Here is a 6497-nt window from a genome sequence, read left to right as displayed (position 1 = left end):
GTAACATCACTGGCTTCTGCAAATAATAATAAAATGAGTTAGATTGGGGTTTCAGTTAAGTCCAAAGGATTAATAAACAGTGTGAGCTTAATAAACCTGAAATATGCTGCAGAATGATCAGTTTGATGATTATTAGTATAATCATGTTAGTTCTTTGGTTAGACTAAACATGGCACAATTGCAGAAACTGGCAAGGCTTTAATGGGGAAGCACAGGATGTGACATCACTATGACATTCAACTGTGTTAGGCATAGCATTCCATTACACTTACCATTATTTTTCAGTCAAGTATAATATATATATATAAAGGGATATATATATATATTATAAGTATATATATATTATAAGTAACTGGCAGCTTACATTAGATTAAATATGTCTGGTGATTGTCTTATTAGATAATTAGTTATAACAAGCGCAAATGAGTAAGTGACAAAATCTCCTCACGAAAGCTGACAGTTTCAAACGGTTCTCATTACTGGACTGTTAAGAAATGCTGCTGTATTTTACAGGTCTACTTAATTGAGCTGTAAAACTCTGTGGCTTCTTTCGAGTGCATTTCATTTTTTCACCGTGAAGAGTGTATTTGTTCTAATATTTGTTTTTAATGGGTTCTGCTAACGAGAAACTCTCTCTGTTCTTGTAATCTTGTAATTACTTTGTTATAGACAACATGAAACAAGATACTATAGCAATTCCAAGCTTCTCCTTGGAGTTCACAAGATGTCCACAATGTCATGTCCTCAATATTCTCTTTTACAAAGGCTGTTATGAAATTCACCTTCATTCATCAGTTTGCAGGGACTCTGGATGTTTCCAATTTTGTTAAGAAAACAACGAGAGAGGCAAATTAGAGCAATGCGTAGCACTTCTTACTAAAGTGGAGCAAAATGCTGTAATGCTAAATCTTTTATTTCAAGTTTACAATTATATTCACATGTTCTTTCAACATTTAAATGAGAAAATAATTAAGGAGAAATTAAGCATATTGCAAATGTCTCAGGGAATGCTTATACAGTGAAACCATGCTACATGGCTTTCCTTACAAATAACTATGAAAAACTTTCACTGTTAATATACCTGTCAATGTCGTCAGTCAAATTGTTTGGTAGTATGATTTCTTAAACTTGGCTTGCAGCTTCTATCGTAGATGTAAGTAGGTTGCAGACCACTAGTGACAGAAATCCAGTAAGCAACAGTTTCCTGCGTCCTGCTCTCTCCACCAAAAAGAACTTTGGAGAAGAGAGAGAGAAACAAAATGTCCAAGAAGGTTATTTTATTTTGAATTCAGTTGCAAAAGTCTTGTAAAAGCCATATCACAGACCTAGAAATTGGGTTTATCATTCATAAAGTGGATACCCCACTCTTGGTGGAGCACCAGGAAATTTTGTCATCTCAATCTGGCTCTTTTTTTTTTTTGTTGTTGTTGATATAGTAGGCCAGTAAATCACTGTACAGGCCAGTAATACATACATACATACATAAATCCTTTAAATGCTGACTTGACGGAACATGAACATCATATAATGAATACTCACTGCTACTATGGTGAATGCCACATTAACGGCCCCCACCCCTAGTGTCAGATATTTGGCTTCATCAAAATTGGACTGGGCAAACATTTTTGTAGAATAATTAATGATCTGGAAGAAAAATAAGAGACATGGTAAAGCATTATTCTTGGCTGTTTTGCTGTGCTTGCAAACCCATGGGAGAATCTTTATTCTCTGTCTTAAGAAACCTGTATTGTGAGAAAACATGACTATTAATCAGGCAGTGTTGTAATCATATATCATTAGAAAGAAAGCACATTCATCTTGTTATAACTTGAGATCATGACTCTTGATTTTTCCCCCCGTGCAGTTACACTCTTAAAAATAAAGGGGCTTCACGATGCCATAGAAGAACCTTTTTGTCAAAATGGTTCCATAAAGAACCTTTAACATCTGAAGAACCTTTCTGTTTCACAAAAAGTTCTTTGTGGTGAAAGAAGGTTCTTCAGATTATAAAAAGTTAAGGAGGAGATGGTTCTTTAAAGAACCTTTGACTGAATGGTTCTTTGTGGAACCAAAAATGTTTTTTGAACCAAACCTTTTGAAGCACCTTTATTTTAAGAGTGTACTCAAAAGGTGTCAACTAAATCATACACAAAAGTAGTGTGTAAGTCATGCCAAAAAATATCACTGATAATTGACAAGTTTTACATTTAATTATGACTAAGTTAAATCAAACTGTTCATTCATTTAGGCCAGAGGAGAAATGTTAATTTCATTCATTTAGGCCAGAGGAGAAATGTTAATTTGTCTGATATTTGACAACATTTTCATCATCTGTTACGTTCCTCTTTATTATCGTGAAACTGCTTTGAAACTATATGTATTGTATAAAGTACTTTTTTCCCTTTCACCTTACCTCATTCGATATCTGGGTTACTGTAATGAGTAGACCCCACTTCAGATGTTGGGAGTGTCACGCTTGGCATAAATCAGCTTATTCTAACACAACTTCTGCATATATACATGCATACAAAACTATCCAGAGCATCAACACATTTCACTGCCACCACTGGTCGACGATGGCATGTGTAGGGATGGCTAGAGGATACGAACATGGATGAATAATAAGAACAAGAAAGTTGGGTGATGAGCGTGCACTCTGTAGCATACAGGGAGGGTGGAAGGCAGGAGAATGATTATAATGAACCTTAAATCCTAGAGGCTGGTGTACCTGGTACGGGTGCTTGAATGGGAGGGGGTGAGGTGGGCTGTAGGGTGGGAATGTCTCCGCAGGTGAAGTCCCTTTCTGCCCTCAGGAAGAGCTAGCATCATCAATGGCAAAATTGTATCAATCTTTATTATTATTATTATTATTATTGTTGTTTATGGTCTTATTGTTGATGGGATGAGTTGGATAATGGGTTCTATTGTATTTTGTCGCTCCGCTCGCGTCCAGTGTAGACACAGTGTTACTCATGAAAATACGGAAAGAGGGCTCCATGATGGATATCTCTATATAGCCTAGAAAAATAAGTTGTATTTTGAAATACATTGAAGTTTAGATCAAATATCGCAATAATGGACATTCAGGCATGATTTTTCAATCGAAACACCAACCGCATTGAATCCAGATAACTGGCTGCCCAAGTTTATGATAAGCACAAGTACTATAGGCTGCCTGTAGCGTCGCTTCCTGAGAATTCTCTCACAGTCACTCCTGTTTCACTATGGGCTGCTTCCTCTCTCATCTCCTCTATTTCTTTCATCACCATCTCTGGATTTCACCGAAGTCTTCTAAGGGCTGTAATGGAAAGAAAGATGCTGGATCGAACTCTTTATCACACTATATGTTTTACAAGTTTACTTCTGTTCTAAGTGAGTAATACGTCAACATACTATCCCAAAATAATGGTCATTAACTCACCCTGTTGATGAAAAGGTAGCGTGGGCTTTCAGGGCAAAAACGAAGGCTCATACACTAGTGAGTTGCAGGAATAAGGGGCAGAGACAACATCAGGGACTAGTATTTATCCGTGCCTAAAACCGTTTCCAAGCCCACCACCTGAGATATACACACAACAAACCATCAGGCACATTGTTGCACTGATGAGATCCAGGCCTCAGTTATTTACGATTTGCAGAACTATTAAGGACAAAGCTGGAAACGGTATGGGAGCAGGTGTGTCTCACTATGCCCAGAAGTATGCCTGAGGTGAAGGAGACCTGGTTCAGAGTTGCAAAGGCACCACGGAGATTTGTAGGTGAGACACCTTGGATGTACAGTGGGTTCAGGCTCATCACCAGGCCACAGAACAAGCCAAAGATCAGTCGACCCACAATAAGCACTTCAAATGATGCTGTGACTTTGCTCATGAACATCAGAGAGGCACCCACCACAGATAAAGCATTCACTATCAGAATAGCATTACTCCTGCAAGGAAATGTATTGATAGAATTATTGGTCCCACTTTATATTAGGTGGCCTTAACTACTATGCACTTACATCAAAATAAAATAAATACAATGTACAGTTTTGCTGCTATTGAGGTGGGATACGGGTAAGGTTAGGGACAGGTTTGGGGGTATAGGTAGGTTTAAGGGTGGGTTAAGGTGTAAGGGATGGGTCAACTGTGTAATTATAAATGTAATTACAGAAATGAATTACAGATGTAATAACATGCAGGTATTTTATATATATATTTTTAAAATATAAGTACACTGTAAAAACATGTATGCACACAAATAAGTGCATTGTATCAAATTATCAATTTAAATGTAAGTACATACTGGATAACTGGGTGGGACACTTTTAGGAATAGGTGCTGTTTTCCAAAGTATTAATAAGCTTTTCATGTTTGTTGTTTCTGATAACATAGTGAAGAAGTAAAATTATTAAAGTGTCTTTAAATTTGGAGACAACTTTGAAGTTGTGGCCTAATGGTTAGAGAGTCGGACTCGTAATCCAAAGGTTGCGGGTTCGAGTCTCCGGCCGGCAGGGATTGTAGGTGGGGGGAGTGATGTCCAGCGCTCTCTCCACCCTCAATACCACGACTGAGGTGCCCTTGAGCAAGGCACCGAACCCCCAACTGCTCCCCGGGCGCCGCAGCATAAATGGCTGCCCACTGCTCCGGGTGTGTGTTCACGGTGTGTGTGTGTTCACTGCTGTGTGTGTGCACGTTGGATGGGTTAAATGCAGAGCACGAATTCTGAGTATGGGTCACCATACTTGGCAGTATGTCACTTCACTTCACTTAAATACAAATAAAAATGTTCTGTTTATAAGTATGTATTTTACATAGCTATTTCATATGTACACTGATACTGACCATTTATATCACTTATATACCCTGCTGGCTAGTTCCTAGACTTAAGTTCCTAGAACTACATGGTGTGAAAGCCCCTCATGTCATGTTATTTTGGTTAGGGGAAACAATTCACATAGATGAATTTGTTTGTTTCATTCATTCAGTCATTCATTCATTCAAAAAAAATCAACATTCAAACCTACATTTATAAAGAAACATGGTAATTTTAATTTAACATGGTCATTCATTCATTCATTTTATTTTTTTAAATGCAAACAAATGTTTCAGGGATATAGCAGTGTGGTTAACAACAACAACAACAACAACAACAACAACAACAATAATAATAATAATAATAATAATAATAATACAGCCCAAAAGATAATCAAACAAACAAATAAATAAATTAATGTTAATGCACAAATGGCATTTTGTGAAGGTGGACTGGACGTCTATGATAAACAAAGCTTTTCTCACCTCCCAAAGGTGTCGGCAAGACCTTTGACCCCCAATGATCCAAGTAGTGCTCCAAAGTCCTTAATACTAACAGAGAGGGACCACAGGAATGTGAGACTGTGGTCTGGGATTGACTGATTGTGTCTGGATCTCCATGTCATGTTGAAAAACTCCTCAATGACCTCAATGAAGAAAACCAAAATAATATTAATCATAAGCCACACCTCGCTACATGCTCACACAAGCAGTTTGATGATAATATATATATGCAATACATAGCAAACTCCTACAGTCATACTTGTTTCAGAAAAAAAAAAAAAAAACTGTTGTGCATGAACATTAAATATAGCCATTTGGGTTTAAAAATACTGCATCTTAATTTGAGTCTGAGTAAGGACTAAATGAGTCAATACTTTAATTTCAGACACTACATAATACATCAACAAACAAACAGCATACGTAATGTTAATGTGGACAGAAACTCAGAGCACCCAGCAATTTTTCTTTACTCTGAAAGTGCATTTCACTTGCTTGAAAGACATGACTAATATCTTGAGACCAGTCCCAATGTTTTCATAATAAAAAACCGGCCGGAGGGAACTGGACTACATCCACACACAGATGATAAATCAACACAAGCTAGACATCATAGCTACCTGTGCGCAAATATGAAGCCTTCCAAATCCAGTGCTGGCTGAAGAGAAATATTCTCTGACTTGGTAAAGTTTATTCAGTGTTTTATGAGGGCCCTGAGAAGTTTGTATGTAAACTGAGAAACCATGCTAACCAGCGTTGGCCCCTAAAGTCAACTCTACTCACTCGGGCAGGGGCGTTGATGTTGCCTGTGTGGTATCCTATCTGGAGCGAGCCGAGCACCGCTGCCACAATGGAGGTCAGCAACGGGACGGTCAGCTGATTCTGGGTGCAAGGACTTGATCAATTCAACGGGGCAATCACATACAGTATGAGGCATATTCAGTGTTCAAGCTATCCACTTATATAAACTGTATAGCTATATTGTATATACACAACAATATGCAAACATTTTGTTTACAGTTTATGATGAAGGAAGGAATAACGGAGCTATGTACTAACCTCCTTTAAAGCCATTGGTCTTGAATTAATCTCATCACCTGAAATGAAGGGAAAAATATTTTTACATAATTTTTTTTTCTAGAATTTATTCAATGCTTTATAAAATTTTAATAAATTGCCTTTGAAGACTGTTGAAACAATTTT

General features: G+C 37.4%; 1 pseudogene across 1 annotated transcript; it reads right to left on the bottom strand.

Annotated features, from left to right (window-relative positions):
- Positions 1–1122: 1122 nt before the first annotated feature.
- On the bottom strand, positions 1123–6368 carry LOC306886356 (solute carrier family 2, facilitated glucose transporter member 3-like; annotated as a pseudogene). Its single transcript has 8 exons — positions 6354–6368; positions 6078–6176; positions 5280–5440; positions 3688–3928; positions 3422–3559; positions 3115–3340; positions 1540–1644; positions 1123–1233 (listed from the first exon to the last, which is right to left on the bottom strand). The product of its transcript is annotated as a solute carrier family 2, facilitated glucose transporter member 3-like (transcript).
- Between the last annotated feature and the right edge of the window lie 129 nt (positions 6369–6497).

Source organism: Barbus barbus (genome assembly GCF_936440315.1).
Source record: "Barbus barbus genome assembly, chromosome: 20".
Taxonomy (NCBI): Eukaryota; Metazoa; Chordata; class Actinopteri; order Cypriniformes; family Cyprinidae; genus Barbus; species Barbus barbus.
This window is presented reverse-complemented; position numbering and strand designations above follow the sequence as displayed.